This window comes from Chamaea fasciata, unplaced genomic scaffold (assembly GCF_029207755.1).
Source record: "Chamaea fasciata isolate MVZ Bird 193981 ecotype frontalis unplaced genomic scaffold, bChaFas1.0.hap1 SCAF_23, whole genome shotgun sequence".
Taxonomy (NCBI): domain Eukaryota; kingdom Metazoa; phylum Chordata; class Aves; order Passeriformes; family Sylviidae; genus Chamaea; species Chamaea fasciata.
Window position 1 is genome coordinate 682,631 of NW_027094108.1, and position 9,859 is coordinate 692,489.

Below are 9,859 nucleotides of genomic sequence, written 5' to 3' on the forward strand. Positions count from 1 at the left end.
CACGCTGTGTGCTCCCTGCCAGGGGAGCCACGGCAGCAGTGAGGACAGACCCCACACCACTGGCTGCTCCTCAGACACCTCAGTTCTGGCACTGCAAGGACCCACAGAGCAAACCTGAGCCTTTGAACAGACCCCTCCGCGGTCCAAATTGCAAAAACCCAACCAACAAACCCCCCAAACCCACACCTCCTTTTTTTCACTGCTGAATCAGAACCAGCAGAAGCCCGCAGGGATTTGAAAAGTGCTCCCCTCCTCTTGGCAAAACACAAATACAGGCATCTGGTCTCATTTACCAGCGTGGCTGAGCTCTTGTCTCCCACGGCTCTCATCTTTGCTGAATCTTTGTCTTCCCTCTGACAATGGGCACGGCAGAACGTTTGGTGATAACAGATTTGTCACAGGCACTGGGAATTGCTCAGTCCACAGCACCAGAGCATTTTCCCCTACTCCTCTTCCTGAACCTCTTTTGTGGGGTTCCAGCTGACCACAGGAGGAAAGGCAGCCAAACGTCTACTCAACTTACAAATGACAACAACCAGCTCATGAAATCCTGTTAAGTTGCAAAAAAAAGTGAAGATTACAACACCCAACAAACTTGCAGAGCAGAGAGCTGACAGAGCAAAGTCCCTCCAGTGCCCTTCAGCCACTTGGGACAGCAGTGACCTGCCACAGCACAATCAAACCCTGATTAATTTTTTATCACCTTCCTGACGCCCGGTGTTTGAGGCTCATCACCAGATGGTTGTGCCTGTCACCTCGGCTGTGCTTTGGAGACCTTGTAGGTAAACACATGTCCTGCCCTCATGGGGGTTAGCCAAGACTGAGGGAGCCCAGCAAACTGGCCCAGGGAGAAGTGGCCTTCTTCCACCGGCAGCCTCAGGAGACTGAATTGCCCAGCAGTGCTGCCCACTCATTGCCTTGGGATCAGTCTCAGCAGAAAATTAAAACCAGCCACACTGCTTCTCTTATGTCACAAAAAATAGAGGAAGGGAACACAAAAAACCCAGCCAGCAGCACAACTGGTTCTGAATACAAGGTTTTCCTCTGCTCTGAATGAGAACTCAGTAACTCTGATTGCATGGGCACAAATTCCCCCGAAATTTCCCTGAAACCTTCCATTACAGAGAGGCAACTGAACTCTGCTATTAAGTTTAGGCTGATAGTTGTTTATTTACCTCAGTTAAGATTATCTGTTAGATCTTATCATGGGTGAGTGAATCCCCCTCTCCTACAGGTGCAGCTGGCTCTCCCCAGGAGAGGAGCACAGCAGCAGCTCCAGGGATTCCGAGTGCTCTCTGCAAAGGGGCTTCTCCCAGCGCTGCCTTTTCCCTCCCCTTTTTGGCTGGTTGCCTCAACCGAAGGAAAAATTTCTGGTGGGAGGACTAAGAACAGCCAAGTGACAGGCTGTTTCCTCTGACACACAAGACAGTTGTAGCTCCTGTGCTGCCTGTGTGCATCACAGGTTTACCAAACCCAAAAAGATTTGCCTAGGTAATGCAGAAAAATCTCCCTGCAAGAGCCTACAGAGCAAGGAGGGGATTCCTGCTGAATTCTAAACAGAGGTGCTGGGAAGGCTCATAATGGGAAACAGAACCACCCTTGGAATTAAACTGGAGGACATGAATGAGTGTCACCGTGAAATCAGCAACGACCAAGTGACATTCGGCACACAGTAGAGACTCACTGTCAAATCTTATTAACTGCATCCTTGTATCGCAGCAGACAGCTCTGCCCACAGATCAGAGACCACACCATTACAGTGCAAAAATCATTCATGAGCCTGCTGGTGGCTCTGGAAGGAACTGTAGAATGAATGAGAAAAAGGAATCCTAGTGGAAATTGATTCCCGTCATTTAGAAACCTGGACTAAACAACATTCTGCCCGGTTCCCTTACAGCCTTGGCACCAATTCCTGCATGGAGGAGTCAGGCAACCCTTCTCGACCAACATCTGCACCAGCTGTGCTCACCTCTCTGTGTATCGCTGGCCGTGCCTGGCACCACTGGAAACTGCTGAAAAGCCACAAAAAGGGCTCAGCCTGCAGGAGCCTGTGGTGGGAGCAGCTCCAGTGAGGGGATGCCCCTCCCTCCTCGTCCTGCTCTAACGTGCATGCAAAGCTCATCCATTATTTGTCATCTCTCCCCAGGCACTGATTAAAGGGGCACCTCACCCAGTTCCCTGTCCCTTCCCATCCCCAGTGAAGGCCTGCCTTTCTCTGCCTTGGCAGCTGCTTTTCCTTCTCCTCCCAGCCCATTTGCCTGCTGTTGTCTGGCTAATTATTTTTACAAGGCTCAATAATTGATGCAATCTTCCCCGTTTTTCATCTCCTTCCTGCAGCAGCGTTTGGCAAGCAGGGAACTCCTGCAGCAGCTGTGCTCCTTTGGTTGGCTGCCCACCCACCTCCCGACGGGAGTAGCCAGGGCCAGGACAGCCCAATCCTCTCTTTACCTTCCCCTGGGCCCAGGGATCATCATCCAGAGGAGCAGCTTTGGAAGTCACCTAGCAACGTGCCAGCAAACCAAAGCTCTGATGTCACCAGCAGAAGCAGCATCCCAGAAACACCCGGTTGTGTCATGCCCTGAACCAAAGCATCCGGGGCCACGGAGCTCCATCCCTCAAAAATTGCTGCTTCTGGAGAATTTAGCTTTGACTCGCTGGCAGATGAGGCAGTGACGCAGTGATTTCTGATCAAAAATAATCTCCCATTCTTCAATAATTACACTGACTGGAGCACAGGGCTGCTGCCGCCTCTCCAACGTGGAGCACTGAACAAGAGCACGGGTCAGATACTGAAGTGACACAGGCCTACGTGGGACAGCAGCTCCCTAAACCCTTCCAGTTATTCACCTGTGAAGATGAATCACAGATTTTTAAACTGTTTTCTTCACGTTTTGCCGTTTACTTATGGTCAAACAGGCCATTTCCCCCCTCTCAAAAGAGCGGGGAGAAAACATGGCAGTAAACACAGAAATTACACTGACAGCACATTTCTTAATGCAACTTCTTGGTTTTTTAAGAATACTGTCAGGCCCCTAAAAACAGAAGTCACAGCTCTGGAGAATTTTCAGTTCTTTGTGAATTTTTAGATGATAATTAACTCTGGCTCTCAGTTTGGGAACCACTTCTGTGAGAGCTCACTGCTGTCCAGCTGCCCAGGGTCATGGAAAGGGAGGGCAGCTCCTCCCTGGTGCACTTCAGACCAGATCCTTCCTCATTTCACACCCTTGAGCAGACCTAGGCCGCATGGCGGCTTTCAAAGCATAAAAATCCCAGATTCTGCAGGAATCAGCACCGGTGATTCAACATCCAGCATTATTCTGACACTGAGTGCCTCTGACTGATCATCACAAGACTCCTAAGAACAGGGCAAATCCTAGATTTGTCCATTCAAGAGCAGCCGAGGAAAACAACCCAAAGAGGAAAGGGAATGGCCAGTTCTGCTGCGGCACAGCCCTGAGCAGGGCGTTTATGGGAGCACACAGACACCACAGCACCCTGTCCTGGTTTAGGGCAAATTCGGGAGGAAACCTCCTCCTCGGAGAGCCACCTCCAGGGACAGGATCACACCTGGGGAGCACACAAACACACGCTGCCTTTTCCAGAGCCCGCACCCAGACCTCCTGCAGGTGTTTCCAGGGGTTTCTTCCAGGCCACCAACCGCCAGCCCTGTCCTGCTGTCTTGCAGCTTGTTGTTTCTAAGAGCAGTGGTGTGAAAAAACAGGAAGCCATGCACAGAAGAGAGAAAATACAGATTGAGGCACGAAAGCGCAGTAGCCCCAGCTCCCCCAGCACTCACCCCACCCCCTGCTTCCCCTCCCACCCCCTCACCACAGGCCGCATTCTCGATGAGAAATACTCAGCGTGGCTCTTGACGGGAAACTGGGTACGGAGCTGGAGAGCCTCGGCGGGAGGGGAAATCCACAGAGGGAAATGCAGCTCCCTGGGCTCTGCTGGCCACACAGGGCCAGGAGCGGCTCAAATCAGACTCTGCCCCACGGGCACGTCCATTTTAGGCCTCAAGGAAAAGTTTGTAACTCCCCCTGTCCTCAAGAGTTCAGATTTGCTGCCTCAAAGATCCTCTGAGGACCATTCTGCAGGCTGCTCAAGCTTTATCTGGGATTTGCTGTGGCCCAAACAGGTGTTTGCTCCATTCTGTGCCCATGCAATTGTTTAAGGAATGAGGATTCCGAGTCACATCTCTCCACTGAAGAGAGCCAGCAGGTCCTCGTGTCTACAGCTCTCTGTGTTCACCCCACGCTGGAAAATTGTGGCACAAAGTTTTTGTTTTGCAGGACTCTTCATTGCCCACACCCTTATCTCTTCTGTCTCCAACACGAGGCTGAGAGATTAGAAGGGTGGAGATGAAGAAACAGCAGCTGGGGCAAAAGCGCTGGTAGGGGACACAAAGGCCAAGCAAACCACCAAAAACATGCCAGCAGTCCGGCTTCCAAGGCAGAAAAAACATTCCCAGCTTCACCCAGCACAGAACCACGGCTGCGCTTATGTCAATCCGCTGTCTGGATAAAGGGGGAATGTCTCGGGAATCCTGGCGTGGCTGAAAGCCGGGACAAAGCCAAACACCACGCACAGCTTGGCCAGCGCTTCTGGAGAGCAGCACCCCACAATCTGAGCGAACACAGGTGGGATGAGCGTGCACAGCCTGGGCCACGGAGGGTGACAGCGCTCAAGGCGAAGGCACAAACGAGCTGGCACATCCCAGAGCCAGTGACAGCCCAGGCTGAGCTGTGGGCATCAACACATGGAGAGATCACCCCGCACCTCCCTACAGCCTGCTTGCGTTTGGTCAGTCAAAAGTCTTTTACATCCGTACTAACCCAGCACCACGCGCAGATAAATTGTCCTGATTGTCCACTGTTAGGGACACATAAAACCTTTGTTAATCGCTAAAACCAAGGGCGGAGCGAGGACAGACACGAGGCCACACAAGGGAGAAGAGTTCGACAGCCTGATATCTACTGGTGGGAAAGGGGAACGCTGAATTTCCTTCGTCCTGCCCAAAGCCTCTGTTCGGATTGCAAGGGGATGTGCTGGGCTGGGGTTTATTTATAAAGCCTATAAGAATGTTGACCTAAGGCTATAACTCGGAGAAAAATAAGCAGAGGTCAGGTTTTCTAAATGCAGTCACAAACCCCAGAGGGAAGCAAGACCCTCGGCTTTCAGGGGGAAGCAGAACTCAGGAGAGGCCCCGGCACTTCTGCGCTGCCAAGGAAACCGTGCAAACCATCGAGTGCAGCCCATGCTGCAGCTTTCTGTGCCAGCCACAGGAGCAGGGCAGGGTCTGCGGGGAGCCTGAGGGGGTTCCCAACACCTCTCTTTGCCAGCAGAGGTAAATCCAGCTTTCCCAGCCTCAGATTTTTCTGTCTTTTTAAATCACTGATGAAGAAAGACGCTCCTACAAGTGGTGATTCAGAGCGGGGCCTTTGTCTAAATGCTCTGAATCATCCTTTGTGAGAGACCATCCCTGCCGACAACGGAGGGAGCCTCCGGAGCAGGCAGGCAGGCAGGAGCAGTGATTACCCCCGTGTGGCATTTGCATCAGCGCACCCGCGCAAGAGCCTGAGCCGTCTGCCGCCGGGGCTGGCGCTCATTACCCAAACCTGCTCAGACAAAAAGCCAAGGCCGGTGCAGTTGGAGCAGCAAGAACACACAGTCTGCAATCCAGACCCACAGATAACTCGTCCCTACTCTTGTCGTTAGGAACAGCACGAAGTCCTCCTCACCTGACGGAAAACGATAGGAGGGGGTGAGCGGGAGGAGCCCCGGGCCGCCCGGCGCTGGCCATCCCCGGCTCCGCGGGCAGCCTGCCCGGAGCTCCCTCCGGAGCGGCCCCGGGGCCGGTTTATGGCCCCACCTGCCCCGGTGCCGGCGTTCCGCGGGGAGCCCCGGGCCGCCCGGCACTGACCATCCCCGGCTCCGCGGGCAGCCTGCCCGGAGCTCCCTCCGGAGCGGCCCCGGGGCCGGTTTATCGCCCCACCTGCCCCGGTGCCGGCGTTCCGCGGGGAGCCCCGGGCCGCCCGGCGCTGGCCATCCCCGGCTCCGCGGGCAGCCTGCCCGGAGCTCCCTCCGGAGCGGCCCCGGGGCCGGTTTATCGCCCCACCTGCCCCGGTGCCGGCGTTCCGCGGGGAGCCCCGGGCCGCCCAGCGCTGGCCATCCCCGGCTCCGCGGGCAGCCTGCCCGGAGCTCCCTCCGGAGCGGCCCCGGGGCCGGTTTATGGCCCCACCTGCCCCGGTGCCGGCGTTCCGCGGGGAGCCCCGCGCCGCCGACCGCCGGGCCGCGCCACCGCCGCGCCACCTAGCGGCCACCGCGGGGACGGCTGCGGCCGCGCGCGGCGCTCCTGGAGCGGCAGGTGGCCGCAAGCGGCCGCCAATACCGGGGAAAAAAGCGCTTTATTCGTGTGCTCCGCCTGTCCGGGCTGGGCCTGCAGCCCGCCGCCGCTACCACAGCGCAAAGAAAGCGGAGAGGGTCGAAAAATTCCTCGCTGTGAGCCCGCAAAAGCCAAAGCTGCCCTGGCAGCCGCGGGCACAGGGCCCCTCAGAAAACACCTCGGGCTGTAAAATCCACTTCGCACACACTTTATAATCTCTTATTTTTGGGAGGAACAACCCCGGCAGCAGCGACCTTGACTTAAGGGCAGATAAAAGCAGCTTTGTCCACGCGTTTGGTGCGACCACACCCGAGACAGCCCCCGCAGCTGGGTCCCGACGCCAGCCCTGAGGGAAGAAATGGTCGCCGCCACTCACCTCTGTCCTTCCCGGCCGGGCGGATGCTGAGCGGCTCCAGAAATGACCCCTGGACAGGCACAGGGGGGACCAGAGCTCGTGGGGACCCCCGGGCAGGGGGCACCCAGGGCAGGAGACCCTCCTGGTCCCCCCGAAACCCCGGCGGCGAGTCTGGGGAGGAGCACAGGCTGGGTCCCAGCAGCCCAGACGAGCTGCAGGTGCGAGGGGACACCGCCCACAAGCCCCGGCCTCAGCTCACCTGGGCACAATTAATACCCGGCCCTGCAGAATTGGGCACACCTGTTACTCATTTACGAGAGAGGGTTTTCTTCTAAAGAAACAAATACACAACAACAAAAAAAAACCCCAAAAAAACCCCAAACGAACCCAACCCCCCCCCCCCGAAAACCCCCAAACCCACAAAAACCCCCAAACAAACAAAAAACCCCTACAAAACAAGCAAACACCCCCCCCACAAAACAAACAAAACCAAGCCAACAACAACCAGTAAAACCCCCTACAATAAACCAAAAAACCCGCAAAACCACCACCAAAGACCCCAGCAAAGCCCCTCCCGGGGCCGAGTGTCAGCCTGCACTGGGCCCGCCTCAGGAGGTTCCGTGCACTGGACCTGGCAATGGAAAAACAAATTGTATTCCCAGCACTGTTTTCATCATGTACGTGCTATTTAAAGGTGACATTTCGAATCACTTTTTAAGTATAAAAGCTACAAAACAACAACTATAAAAGCGAATTTCATTTGTACCTTCTTTCAAGAAAAGAATAAAACTAATTGAAGTACTTTCTGAAGCCACAGCTCTTAGGAAATACTCTTTATTAATATAACATACAACAAGTGCTGCTCCTCACGTAACAGTATTTGAACTCTCCCATGAACCTAAACCATGGCTCTTACTGGAAGCATATTTTGTCTCTGAACCCTTATTTTGAGAGAAAAGCATAAAAACTGCTCCCCTGAAATCAAAAGGGAAGAGATCCTTACACAGTAATTACAGCATCGTTTATAAGAAACACCTTAACAATGAACGCATGCAAACATACATAATCAGCAACAACATGAAATAACCCGTATGAAAAACCCCATAGATATCCTCTTTAAGAACATACCCACAAGATTTCCCACATTAATCTATCTATCTTTGGGGTTTGTTGGTTGGAGGTATTTGCCACCAAAACCAGACCTGCACCGCTTTTCCATAGACCTTGAAAGAAAAGCTCCAAAATACATTAAGGGCACTTGAAAGAAGTAAGTTCCCTGCAGGAGGCGAGGACTGGCCTGTGCAGGATTCCTCGTGCGCTTTCAGACGCGCGGTGCCGAATCCCTTGCTCGGTGCTGCAGCTCCCTCTCAGCCTGCCTGGAGGCTCCAACAACAAAACCCCAGCTCCCCCCCAAATGCAAACGGTCAGAGCAGTGGAGGAGCGCGGTCCAACAACAAAACCCCAATTCCCCCCAAATGCAAACTGGGGGCGGGCAGGAGTGGGACGAGGGGCGCTCAGCCCCCGGCCCGCTGCCCGCGGCCGCTCCGGGCGGTTCTCGGTGACTCTCCCTGGAAACCAGGAACGCAGCAGCGGCCCGAGCCCTGCCCCGAGCCGGGCACTCATCTGAAGGCGGGGGTCAGCTTGGGGCTCCCCAGGTCGCGGGTCAGCGCCGCGTCCAGCTCGGCGGGGCGCAGCGCCCAGGGGCGCTCCCAGGCCGGCGGCGGCGGCAGCGGCAGCCCCGGGGGCACGGGCGGGCCCCGGGCCGACAGCTCCGGGTACCCGGGGGACAGCAGCAGCCGTCCCCAGGGCGCCGGAGGGCAGCCGGAGGGCACCGCGCAGGGCGGCGGGGGCCACAGAGCGGCGGGGCCCGGGCGGGGCTCGGGGGGCGGCGGGGGCTCGGCGGGGCCCGGGGGGAGCCCGGAGGGCGGCGGGGGCCAGACGGCGGCGGGGAGCGAGGCCATGTCCCCCATCCCGGAGGGCGGCGGGGGCCAGACGGCGGCGGGGAGCGAGGCCATGTCCCCGTTCCCGGAGGGCGGCGGGGGCCACAGAGCGGCGGGGAGCGAGGCCATGTCCCCGTTCCCGGAGGGCGGCGGGGGCCACAGAGCGGCGGGGAGCGAGGCCATGTCCCCGTTCCCGGAGGGCGGCGGGGGCCAGCCAGCGGCGGGGAGCGAGGCCATGTCCCCCATCCCGGAGGGCGGCGGGGGCCAGCCAGCGGCGGGGAGCGAGGCCATGTCCCCGTTCCCGGAGGGCGTCGGAGCCCAGCGAACGGCGGGGAGCGAGGCCATGTCCCCGTTCCCGGAGGGCGGCGGAGCCCGGGGCGCGGCGGGGCCCGGGGGGGGCCCGGAGGGCGGCGGGGGCGATGCGGCCTGGCGGCGGTTGTGGCGGCGGCGCCGGCGGTAATTCCCCTCCGGGAACATGTCCTGGAAGGCGGGATGCAGCTCCCAGCAGCCGGCGCGGCCGTGGCGGCGGGGCAGCCGTCGGAAGCAGGGGTTGAGGCTGAGGTTGTGGCGGACGCTGTTCTGCCAGTGGCTGCTGGTGGCGCGGTAGAAGGGGAAGCGCTCCTTGATGTAGGCGTAGATGCCGCCCAGGGGCAGCCGCTGCTCGGGGCTGGCTCGGATGGCCATGGTGATCAGCGCCACGTACGAGTAGGGGGGTCTCTCCGACCGCTGCGCCGTGCCCTCCTCGGTGACCGGCTCAGTGCTCCGCTTGGTGTCCCGCTCGGTGCCCGGCTCGGTGATGTGCCCGCTGCCCGGCCCGGTGATGTGCTCGGTGTCCCGCTCGGTGCCCGGCCCGGTGTCCCGCTCGGTGATGTGCTCGGTGTCCCGCTCGGTGCCCGGCCCGGTGTCCCGCTCGGTGCCCGGCCCGGTGTCCCGCTCGGTGCCCGGCCCGGTGATGTGCTCGGTGTCCCGCTCGGTGCCCGGCCCGGTGTCCCGCTCGGTGATGTGCTCGGTGTCCCGCTCGGTGCCCGGCCCGGTGCCCGGTGCCCGCCGCTGTCCCGAGTCTGTCCCGGCCATGGCCCCGCTCTCCGCTCGCCCCAGCCCCACGCGCCTTTCTAAACCCTCTCCCCGCCACCCTCCCACCCCCGCCCGGCCCGGTCTGGACAGTTCGGGGTCGCCGCC

At 58.3% G+C, this 9,859-nt stretch overlaps 1 protein-coding gene across 3 annotated transcripts in view; it reads right to left on the reverse strand.

The window, feature by feature from the left end:
• The window catches only part of PIK3CD (phosphatidylinositol-4,5-bisphosphate 3-kinase catalytic subunit delta), a 37,012-nt gene extending 30,108 nt beyond the window's left edge, over positions 1-6,904 (reverse strand). Inside the window, exon 1 of one of the 3 annotated variants that reach the window (XM_066202943.1) lies at positions 6,762-6,904. The gene's annotated coding sequence lies outside the window, so the exon portion shown is untranslated. Of the gene's footprint in view, positions 1-293; positions 348-6,761 lie in introns of those variants that run through there. The other 2 variants (XM_066202945.1, XM_066202942.1) reach the window with 2 other exon arrangements.
• Positions 6,905-9,859: the final 2,955 nt, after the last annotated feature.